The sequence below is a fragment of the Microtus ochrogaster genome, unplaced genomic scaffold, assembly GCF_000317375.1.
Source record: "Microtus ochrogaster isolate Prairie Vole_2 unplaced genomic scaffold, MicOch1.0 UNK1, whole genome shotgun sequence".
In the NCBI taxonomy this organism is placed as follows: Eukaryota; Metazoa; Chordata; class Mammalia; order Rodentia; family Cricetidae; genus Microtus; species Microtus ochrogaster.
Genome location: NW_004949099.1, coordinates 13,130,297 through 13,142,796, shown reverse-complemented (window position 1 = coordinate 13,142,796; position 12,500 = coordinate 13,130,297).

Below are 12,500 nucleotides of genomic sequence, written 5' to 3'. Positions count from 1 at the left end.
TCTCTCTCTCTCTCTGCGGAAGCACAGGGTCAGGTTGACCACAAATCCATGGGCGAAGATCAGGCCCGAGCACTTTTAATCTCGTGAAACAAGCAATTACAAATAGTTGTATCGATTTGTTAAAAAGCTTTAGGTGACATAAGTTGTTTCCTGTTTAGCTTATTGCTCTGATACATAAATGTCACCAAGTCCAATATTAATTAGGGCCCCTGAAAAACACGAGGTGGCCATCATGGGTTATGTTCTAGAATTCATCACTCCTTTTGTGAGCCTTTTTGGTAGCTTCTCACCCACTCATTCCTCATTAGTGACAGGCCGAGGAAAGGAAAACGATTTTGTTCTATGAAGATTTTTTTTTTAATGCCCACTCACTTTCTTATTCCAAATGAAACTGTAGGATTTTGGACTTGCGTTATTGCAAATTGATACACAATACCACATTTCAAAACTATCTTCTAAATAGAATAATATTTAGAAGGGATGTCAGTCCCCAGCAGGCTAACACATCTAACGCTTCTCAGTGTATGGCACTGTATGTGTTTCTTTGGGGTTATATTTCTACACTTAAAATGCAATTTTAAATGGCTTGCACACGCTATTGACTTAACATAAATCAAATGTATCATATATACTTTCTTTATGTTGGCATGCCACTTAGAAAAATATGTGAGATTCAGGGGAAAAGGGGGGGTGAATAGAGAAAATTTATTAAATATAAGTTTTTACTGTAATAGAATATTAATCTAAGCCAATGCTCATTTGACATTAAACTGATCCTTTTTTAAAAAAAAATACACATGCTTTTTATTATTTTGCACTCAAGCAAAAATTCCACATCCAAAGACTTTCCGTCTAGCTGGGAATGTCTCTGGCAGGGAGCATGTCAAAAAAATCTTGACCTACAGAAAGACAGCAGACAATGTCCACACTGAGCATTAACCCACAGGGCAGAGAAAGCAAATGTGACTGATTACCCAATACCAGATAAGTGGTGGCCAACAGCACGGACGGGGGAGAAAGGGCCCTTCCTCAGAACCTTCCTTCTTACCCTTCCAGTAGCACATAGTTGAAAATGTTTGATTTGCAACATAAAAGATTCATTAATTACCACTTGAATATTTAAAGCTATTTTACAGTCTAACAGAGATAGATAAAGCAGTGAATTAAAACCTCTAATAAAATTGTAAAAATATTTCAGTAAGTTTACCCGTGTTATGATTTAGGGAGAGGTTCAAGCATTCTTACAGAATAAAGTCTTTACAGATTTCAAGTGTGTGTTTGAAGGAAGGAGCTGAGTGCTCTAAAATAATTTGTTTCTCACTTGCGAATGTTTACTAATAATTTATTTTTGATTCAAGCTTGCTACCTTAGGATACCCTAGACAGAAAAATACCTATCAAGTAGTTGAAAGGAAGTGTTGTGTGCCTAATCCAGGCAGTCATCATCTTGCCCGGGCATTTTTAGAAGCTAAAAACACGGAACCCCGAGGATGTGACAGAGCAGTCCCTGCCTCCACCCCGATCTATGTGACTTGTTTACCTTGGGAACTTGGGAGAATTCCTTTGGTTCCTGTGACTCTCATGGATGACTGTGCCAGCCACAGTTCCACCATAGCCCTGACCATAAAGTATAATACGTGAGTGTGGTTTGACAAGATCCTTTATCTCTTTTGTCCTCCACTTTGGTCCCCTTATATTGTTCTCAAAATTTAATAACATCCCCTCTGTGGGGAGTTTCTTAAAATGGGATCCGCAGCAAAGAGAGTTTGTGGGCGACTCTGTATCTTCCCCAATATTAAGACTGCCTTAGTATACTCCTGCTGCAACATGGCCTGTGTGTAACCACTAACCTGCATGCTTCCACCCATCCGGGCATCACATACCTACCCAGCCAGTTGTAAGCATTTGATAGCGTGCTTAAACCCCACACTGGAGATCAGTGGGGGAGTAAGACAGATAAAACCCTGATCTCAAGGGCCCGGATGCTTCACATGGAAGTGAATTCCGGAACATTAGGTTGTGTGGCAGTGTGCGAAGTACTAGTGAGATACAAAGGTTCAGAACACAGGACGACCACTTAACTCTACTGGGGGGGGGGGGTTGTGCACATCCAGAAGACACACTGTTTAATTAAAACCCAAAGGATGTCTAAGCCTAGGTCAGATGGCAAGAAAAAAGGGAGAGTCTAAATCAAAGGGAATTCAGGGGCCTGTAGTGTGAGAGGAAAAGAACCACAGGGCAGGAATCAGTACGAACTGAGACAGAAAGACCTGGAATGAAGTCACCATTTGAGTGAGCAAGCACTCACTCATTGTCTGCAGTGCCTTGGACAAGCTGGCTCTGTGGCTTCCTCCGGAGGTGTGAATGAAGGCACGGCCAGGTAACCATCCCTGACCTCATGCTCTACAGCAGCGGTTCTCACCCTTCCTAACGCTGCAACCCCTTACTTAAGTTCCTCATGTTGTGGTGACCCCCACCACCACCACCGTAAAACTGTTAGCGTTGCCACTTCTTGACTGTAATTTTGTTACTGTTATGAATCATAATGTAAATTTTCCAGCGGTCTTAGGCAACCCCTGTGAAAGGGTCATTCGACCTTCCAAAGGGGTCACCGCCCACAGGTTGAGAACCAGTGCCCTATACTCTTTCTTCTTGGCCACATTGGCCTTCCTGCTCAAACTGGGCTGACTGTGCTCTGCATCAAGGCTCAGATGTCTTTGCAGGCAGTGCCATATTCCTGGGGCTCATACATCCCTTCTCTGCCACTCCCATCATGCCGCATCACAGCCATGCGATGGTCATACTGTACTGTTGGTACCCTGACTGCCCACTCTCCTTCCTTCCTTCTCTCCACTCACCTCCTACCATTTCCATTAGGCTCATCACCTCCCCATGCTACATAGACATGGCATGTTTTGTTATGGAGTATGTCCAAGGGCATAGACCTTACCTGCATGGTCCACTCCGGGTTGACCAGAAATGATTGCTTAAGAAGTGAGCAAATGGAACAAGGCCAGGAAAGACAGAGGTGCATTTGAACTCCTGCAGTCAGACATCGGAGTTTGCCCACATAGCCAATCCTCCTGTAATCAAAGGCCAGTTAAACTGAGCTTCTTTCTTGACCTTCTTGTACTGCACCTTCAAGGTAGAAATAATCACCAGCATGAAACAGGAGCTGTTGTAAGGAGAGGGCTCTTTGTTTGTCCCGGCCGCCCCGCTAGCTTACACCTGAAATAACAACACAGAAACTGTATTAATTAAAACACTACTTGACCATTAGCTTTAACTTCTTATTGGCTAACTCTTACATATTAGTTTAACCCATCTCCATTAATCTGTGTATCGCCACGTGGCAGTGGCTTACTTGAGATTCTAACCGGTGTCCATCTCAGGCGGTGGATCCATGGCTTCTCTGACTCTGCCCTTCTTCCTCCCAGCATTCAGTTTTGTTTTCTCCACCTACCAAAGTTCTGCCCTATCAAAAGACCAAGGCAGTTTCTTTATTCATTAACCAATGAAAGCAACACATAAACAGAAGGACCTCCTACACCAAGGAACTTCCTAATGATACAGCCAAGACTGTGTAGCAAAGAATGTGGAAACATGATATTTACCTTCTTGGCTCATTCCAGACCAACCAATGAGTCTTTCTGCAATAAGCCTCCGAGCCAAGCGATAGTTTCATATATAATTACCAAACAGAAACACATGATCTCATAGCTCTAAACCATCAACTTTAATAGGTGATAAAGAATATGCAAATGTGATTCCCCCAAGCTCGTTGTGCCCACTCTTGAACACAGTGTCAGGAGAGACATGACTGGGTGAGAAACAGGACTGATTTTGAGATTCTGTTTATGGGGAAGTCACTCGGTACTGTGATGTCTGTGCTTTGGAAACTGTTTGCTCCTGACCGGAATGGTGAACAAGCCCACACTTCTGAAAATCTAATGAGGTCTACAGAAAGTTGTTCCCATATGTGCAAGCATCTGTACCCCAAATTGCACTGTGAGATAGCATCCCTTCGTGTCATCCATTTACCAAATAAGTGTTTCCGGTTAGAGAGTGAAGAAGGTGAAGTGTAAGAGAGGGTCACGGACCTAGGTCCTGACAAATGGAACTCAGTCCCTTGGACTTTGGATGACTCCATAACTTTTGGCAGGTTATTTATACTCCTTTAGGTCTCAATAAAAAAAAATCCCAGATTATAAGGGAATTATAGTGATTTAATGAACTAGTGTTTATGTGTAAAGGCCACACAGGGTGTTCTCCATAATGGGGTTGAGTATTGAGAAAAAGTAAAACCAATGCTTGTACAAGAGGTCTTACCTAGCTAGCTGGGCCACTGCCAGGGCTTGGACAGCAGCCTCCCAACTTCAGGGTCTAGCAGAACCTTATGTTTGTTTCAAAAGTCGTCTCTCACACATTATCAGTGTTTGTACTGATTTCCGTCTCTGATCATCACACAGTCCCAAAATGGAGTCACACAGCAGAAGCCCCATGTATCAAGATCTTACAGTAGGAGGGGACCCTCTGAGTTCAGCAATCTAAAAGGAAGTAATATAGTCACAGGGTCTGCAGCAAGAGACCTTCTGGGCACCGAGGTGTTTGACTAAAGCAGAAGGTGGACCACTTGCTATTGTGGCTTCGTGCGAGGACCACAAAGTGTGTTGAAGCCATGCTCTGAATCACTCTGCTCTCATCTGCAGATAATGTTAGGAGTCTGCGGCGCATGGATGCCAGAACCACGAAAAATGCTCTTTAAGGCTACAACAGAGACAGGATGACTATTTTGTGTTTTAACAAAATCTGATATGATGCAAGATGCCAAAAGGGGACAGTTGGCCCAGGTCCCTGGAAAATGACTTGGGTAGATTTTATAGCATTTCTCTCATCTCTTGAGCAGAGGGAATTCGGCTTGAGGCTTCCTGAGACAAAGGGGGCCTCACTCGGGATTAGAGCTAATGAGAGGAAGGGGTCACGTACTTGCACGAAGCTCTCTAAAAAGGGTGTTCTTTTCACAACATGCCTTTATGGTCTCAAATGCACATGTCAATGAAAAATACGATAGAAACTGTACTGACTAGGGGACACAGTCCCGCTACATATTATCTTTCTTCTTCCTTCTTCATGCAGCCCTCCAAGCCTATGTCTATCTGGGCAAAAGCTCATAGCTCAGTCCCCACATCTGGGAGGAGTACCCATTGACTGGTGATGGCACTGTCCAGATGTTGCCCATGCCACTCCACTGAATGTAGTCTCAGTACTGCCTTACTACACTCTAGCCTAAAAAGATGACCACTTTCAGTCCCGTATTTTATGAACCCAAGTCAGTATCACCATCACAGCAGCCCAAGGTAGAACTACACAGCCTGGACTAGTCCCTCAGCCAGTCACAGCCATCCACAGTAGGAGAGGTGTTCTCTGATTGCTCAGGCTCATGAAAAATATTCTTGCCAGACTCATCTTGTACAGAGAAGTGATCATATTGGATGGGTCAATAGTACCTCTTAAAGGGAGAATGACTAAAAAAGGCCAAGAGAGTTACCACCCACTCCCAGGAGATGTAATGCTAAGTGTTGTCTTGAATCTGCAACACTGAACAAAAATACTCCTGGCCCCCAAGTTACTATAATTTAATTGCATCTTAGTGTTAAAATATCCATTGTGTCATATAGTCATAGTCAGAACCTGCTAGAACTGTGTTAGGCTTTGGGGGATCCGTAGCTAACAAAAGAGAAAGGACAAGTCTTTCTTTTCTAGAAAGGAGAAAAAGGAAACATTAGATCAGTGGTAAGTTGGTGACAGAAAAACAAGGCAAGGTAGGAGCTTGGAAACACCAGGATCAGGAGAGAACTTGTGGAGTGGTGGCTATATCAAAGACCTCAGAGACAAGGTGGCTCTCCGATGAGCACTGCAGGAAGCATGCTGGATGGGTGCCTGGGAGAAGAGCATTCTAGAGAAGAAGAAACAGATTCAGAAGTCTGAGACCAGAACAAAGAGACCTGGGAAGAGGGTCAGGGTAGACCATGGGGACAAGGTGGCCTTACAGTTCAACTGTCCCACTGTGAGGCTGGACCTCACTTTTTGTCTTAGTGAAATGAAAGCCGCTGGAGAGCTCGGCTGTGAAGAATTCCTCGGGCTGCTGCACTGAAAATGCGGAGGAAGCAGAAGTCGAAGCAGAGGGATGGTGGTGCCTGGAATGGAGAAGGCTGAAGAACTGAAGGACGGCAAGAAGACACTGTTGTCTGAAGACAGCTGGTGGGGTTCACTGATGAATGGGGTGCTGGGGAGAGAGACGATCAAGATCAGGGATGAACTGTGGAAACAGAATGGCCAGTTCCCAATCCGAGAAGTCGACAGGAGCACAGAGGTATAAGGCAATGTCAACACACCCATTTCAACTTTTCACCCAAGATGTTTGCAGCCATCCGGTTGCAATGATGAGCAGATAGCTGGAAAGGAGCTGTTTAGGAACAGGCTGAGGCTGGATGTGTGCAGGCATATGTTTGGGGAAGGAATAAATTATACTTTGAGTTTCATAACACAAAGATATCTATATCTATGTCTATGTCTATATCTATCTATCTATCATCTATCTATCTGATATATTTATACACACATATAGAGAGAGATATATAAAATCTTTGTTCCATTAAAACTGAATATAATGGGAAACGGAATTACCTGCATTCCAGTGTGGTTTTACACAAATTCGGACATCCAGAGGAGTCTTTTTGGCTCAACCCCAGGTGCCTTGCTTAATGAACTTAAGACTGCTGTGCTTAGAGAACATGCCTCTCCTGGTAGGCTCTGGGAGACAATTTGTTGTAGCTACTCAGTGTTGAGTTTATAAAACATACTCATTTGTAACCTAAGAACTAGAACACTGTGTGTATATGTAAACAACTCCGAACGTCAGGAATCATGTCTGGGGTTGGATGTTTTCAAAGAGTTACCGATTTAAAAATAAACATTTTTGAAAAGCCCAGTTCACCATAGGTGCACTCTCCTTCAGTAGCCCTCCCTTAATTACAAAATCTCCCTAAGCTGTATCCTTTGCTGTGCAAAAAGGTGTGTAATTAAACCATCAGTATAATACCTATCTTCATGTAAAACCCGCACTGATGAACTTTAACTGCTGAATAAAAACTCCTATTACATGACCATTAAATATTATGAATAAAACAAGTTAGGGTAGAACTTGATTAATTTTTATGCACTATGGATTGTGTCTAGAAGGAATTGGATTGTGGTGGGTCTTCTCCTAAGCAACCCCTCTAACTCAGAAAAAAGTGTATTCTAAGTAGGTGTCAGGAAAGGCATCCAGCATCACAATGGGCACCTGACCATCATCCATGCTTGGTGTTTCTGACCATGCCAAAGCCTAAGGTCACATTCAGCTAATGAAAATCAACCTTCTTGGTAGCAGAGACAAAGGAAATAGAAGCAGGGAGTGAACAGAAAAAATATATAACTTGGATATGGTTTCCAAAGGCAACAATTTTTTAAATCAATTTTGTATTATTTTAAGTTTTGGGGTTAATACATCAGGGTTCTGTTTAAGACGGACAGTATTTGACTTGGAATTCTGCAACATCATTGACGTATGGCTCAAAGGATCCTGGGCTTAGGTTTTGTTTGGGAAAGGAGGGGTTATGAACAGCACCTCATAATCCCCAGCAGGGTCTATCTCTGCTTGTCTGAGGAGAGAAGCAGAAAGGAGGCAAGCTTGACCAGTGGTAGAAAATATCCTTTGGTGCAGAGAGAGCTGCAGGCTAGTTGACTGGTTATTATATTATATTGTATATTCATTTATTTACTACATGGGCATATGTGTGCTGGGGGATGGGATGTTCACTATGGCACAAGTATGGAGGTCAGAGAACAAGTTGGCTCTCCTTTTCCACCACGTGGGTCCCAGAGAGCAATCTCGGGTTATCAGACTCAGTGGTAAAGCGCTTTCACTTGCTGAGCCATCTTGCCCACCAAGTAATCAGTCTTACAAATAACATAAACAGTACTCCTGCAGACATAGGTAATACAGAACCCAAATAAGTATTCAGAAATTCTAAAACTGAAAAGACCCAAGCCAGTTTTCTCAAAGTCAATCCAGAGAAAAATAAAATTACATCCAGAAAGGCCTCTATTTAACAGGTGACAACATGAGGTGCTAGAGAGAATTTTTTAGAAAAGCCTTGAGGGATCCTTGGATCCAAAAGTGAGACGTGTGAGGAGTTCTCATGGATCCCTCTCCAGAGCACCTCAGACGTGGATATGAGCCCAGAAATTGGGCGGGAATAACATATGAGCACAGGCATGGTTCATTTGGGTGGAAGCATCTTCAGGCGACCCTTCCTTCTATCTTTCTCCACCTCCTCTTCCTCTTATCTTCTTCAGTGTAATAGAAAATGATAACTTAGAAATTCTAGTCCTGCAAAACACTAGCATCCACAGCAGAAGCCGAAGAAGACTTCTTGAAAATTCATTTCAACCAAGTCTAGAAGTGGAAAGTGTGATCCAGCAGGTCCACTGTAAAGCTAGGGGGCCAAGCACTGAAGCCCATCCCAACCCCACTTCACTACTCAACTTAGGGACTATCATAGGGAGACATGGTTTCTGAGGAAAAAAACAGCACCTCTAGAGTAGGAATGTTTGAGTAGGAATTTTATGAAAAGATGAATAGCCAGCATGTCCCTGTGACATCAGCATGAAAGGTTCCAACACAAGACCTTCCAGAAACCTTCTAAAGAAGACAGTGCATGCACTCTAATGAAGAGGAAAATCAGGCCTAGAGACATCAGAGTTGATAGAAGGTAAGCATATTTTGTGTGGAGAAGAAAGAACCAAAATAATATACAGTCTTAATAAGCAAGAATAAAATTCTGGTATTAGTGAAAATGTGAAAAGGTGGCCTTAAATTCGAGAGTACACCAAGAAAAAAGAACAAGTGGAAGTATCATTATTATTTAGGACAATATATAGTTTTCTGTAAGCTGAAGGAATTTATAGAAGCTTGGTGATAAAAGTAGATTTTGATTAAACAAGGGCAGTATAGGATAAAACTGATGAAGAAGACTATGCAAAGAGGAAACGTGAAAACAAGATTAAATCTTTGTGTTGGTTTTTGTTGTTTTATTTTCCAAGACAGGGTTTCTCTGTGTAGGTCTGGCTATTCTTGAACTCACTCTGTTGACCAGATCGGGCTCAGACTCACAGAAATCCACCTGCCTCTGTCTCCTGAGTGCTGGAATTAAAGATGTGCACCATCACTGCCTGGCAAAGATTAAGTCTTAATATTGATGGTTTATAGCAAATATAAATAAGCTAAATTTAAAAATGAAAAGACAGAAACTCTTAATTGGGTTAAAAAAGAGAGTAAGTTTTACCAATATCCATTTTTTAAAAACAAGAAGCATGCAAACAAAAGTATACAAAGTTTGGAAATAAAAAGAAAATATGAAGCAAAATAAACCAGTGTAATCATTTTAGCATAAAAATAGGGAAGAATTGTATAAAAATTCTTGGTGGACAGATTAAAGTTAAAAACCTCAGAGAAGAATAAGACATAAAGAGGATATAAGTATAAAGAGTTAAAATGTAAATTACAGTACAGGTTCATAAGAGAGAAGTATGTAAACACCATGAATGGATAGTATCATGCTCCTCTTTATATGTCTTGAATGAGGAAAAAAATCACTATAAATGTGAAACATTTGAATAAATTATCTGTGCTAACTCAATGAAATAAATTTATAAGAAAAGCAAAATGTATATATCAAATAGAAAGCATTATTTTTAGGAATATGTAAAACATTCTTCAATGTTGGTACAAATTTACAAAATAACCCTTAGAATATATATATATATATAAAAGAATAAATGTCATAAAACCACATTTTCTGAGACTGAACTACAGCTTAATAGTACAGTATTTGCCTAACACATATAAAAGATCCCAAGTTTAATTCCTAGCACTACAAATAACATTAAAACAAAAGTGAAATATTACAAATTCTTACATGGTGTTTAGTATATTTCACAAGTACCCAAAAACCATGACCCTAATTCAAATGCAATCGTAATAAAAATTTAAAGTACTTAGAAGCTAAATAAATAAATAAACTACAAATGGATGTCACTAAAAGTCTTAAATTGTTTATCTCACAATGAGTGTCAAATAAAGAGGCATAACTAACTTATTCATGAGCTTAACGACTTTGCTGCATCCAGTCACGTCAAGGTGAGCTGAAACCTAATCTGGCCTATGTAGGAAAATATTATCTCAATAATGATAACAATATTACTACTAATGGTGATGACTGGTAAGATGGCTCAGTAAGAGTGCTGCTCACCAAGTTTGACAGACTAGAGTGAAGTAAATTCCCCAAGACACACATGATGGAAAGAGAGCACCAGCTCCTGTAGGTTGTCCTATGACCTTCACATACACACCTTGGCACACACACACACACACACACACACACACACACAAGTAAATACCTTGAAAAATTAAAAATAAATTAGAAGATAATTTCTATAGCTCTGTTTCACATGTAGAAAAAATTGATGTAGAGAATATGTAAAACAAGGTTCAGAGTGAACCTCTACATATGTAAACTATGATTGAAAAGAAAACTACACCAAGTTATACACCACAGAAGAAAACACTCTGAAACCTGAAGGGGCAGCGTTAAGTACATCTAATAGAGAATAGAGACCGGGAAGAAGTACACTGAAAGGGTGGATGGGGACAATGAGGGAGCCAAGAGCCATGAGAAATGTAGTACCCAAAGAAAAGGGAATCTCCAAGGTAATGTGCTAGGCCCAAGAGGTTCAGTGAACTTCAGTACACCATCATCAAATCCAGTGGGAAGAGGACAATTTTAAATCAGCAAGTGAACCATGCAAATCTGGTAGGGAAATGAAGAGAAGAATGACAGCGGATTTATCTCACAAACAACAGAAATGAAAAGGAAATAGGGTAACATCTATAATACACTAAAAAACCCAACCATCTCAGCATCTAAGTCAACACTATGATTGTACATTTATTCTTTTACTGGAGGGATATAGTATACATGTGTCATGACATGCATGTTGGGGTCAGGGAAAACCCAACAGAAATAAGCCCTATCCTTCCACCATGTAAGTTCCAGGGATCAAGGCCTTCAAGCTTCATAGGACCACATTTACTCATCCGGCCACCTTTCTAGGTCAGTGCAAATGAAGGCAGAAAAAAATAATAAAACAAATACAACCTCAGTAACAAAAATAATTAAACCTGTCAATAATAGTTTTGAATGTAGTATAAGCATCACAGCTAAAACAGGGAGACTATGAAGTTAGCAAACAAAGGCTGTGCCTACTGACTGGTCCTTATAGGAAATACAGCTTAAATATGGAACTAGTAATAGGGTTAAAAAGCAAGAAAAGTCTTATTTTATTTATTCATATCCAAAGAAAGCTAGAGTGGCCATAATAAGCAGCTTCAGAGCTTTATCACAACTAAGGAAAACTATAACTATAATCATTTGTTTTCAACTTCACCAAAGAACCTGAAAGATACATTAACTAAGTAAACAGGAAGTGCATTGTAACTTCCAAAGTTTTAGAATTGACAGAGACATCTTGCTGCCTGGGCAGTCACCCAAAGTTCTTCTGTAACATTGGGGCATTCATCTTCAGTCTATAGGCCCATAGTATCCAGCAGATTTTTCCATGAAGGAGAAAATTTGAAGATCTGTTCTGTCTTGTACAGGGAAGGTTCATCAGTTGCTCTCTTCTGTGTCCTGTAGAATGTTGGCAGTTTCCTCTGCAAAGCAGGAACCTTGAAAAACCATCCCATTTTTTGGAAAGTTTAACAGTTACTTTTCTATGGGTCCTGCAAGTCCGGTTCATACAGAATACTATCAAGCGGCCCAGGCAAGAGCAGTGTCTTGCCCAAATGGCTAGCCTTGTTACGTCGAAGGCAAATTCCAAATTCTTCATTGCCCATTAACCTCTCTGAAGTACTTGGTGCTGCCAGAAGCAGACATGTCTCACTGTTGAGAAAAGTCTAAGTTCTTAAAATATTTTAAATGCTGTATTCTGTAGGTTTTTGAAAGGTGTGAAGAATATCTATCTAACTGAAATATATCTATATATCTAGAAAAACTAATATGACTATAAGTCTGACTATTAATCTGTAATTTTAAATTATACATTACATTTTTAACTGAAGTGAATAAACATTAATACCTTACACAAGAGTAGAAATATACAATAACAAAATTGATCTTAAATTTGTATTGATAAGCCAAAATTCATACCAATATAAAGTATTAATTTTTATATAATATTACCCTTATTTTTTTGAAATTGCCTTTGACTAATAATCATTTATAACCAAGACTTTTTAAATGAAAATAAGCATTTATAAACAATCATTTTGGGAATTTGGGCATAGTTGTCTTCAAAATGCTTATTGCTTTTTTGTTGGGTGAATTATTTGGGGGGTTC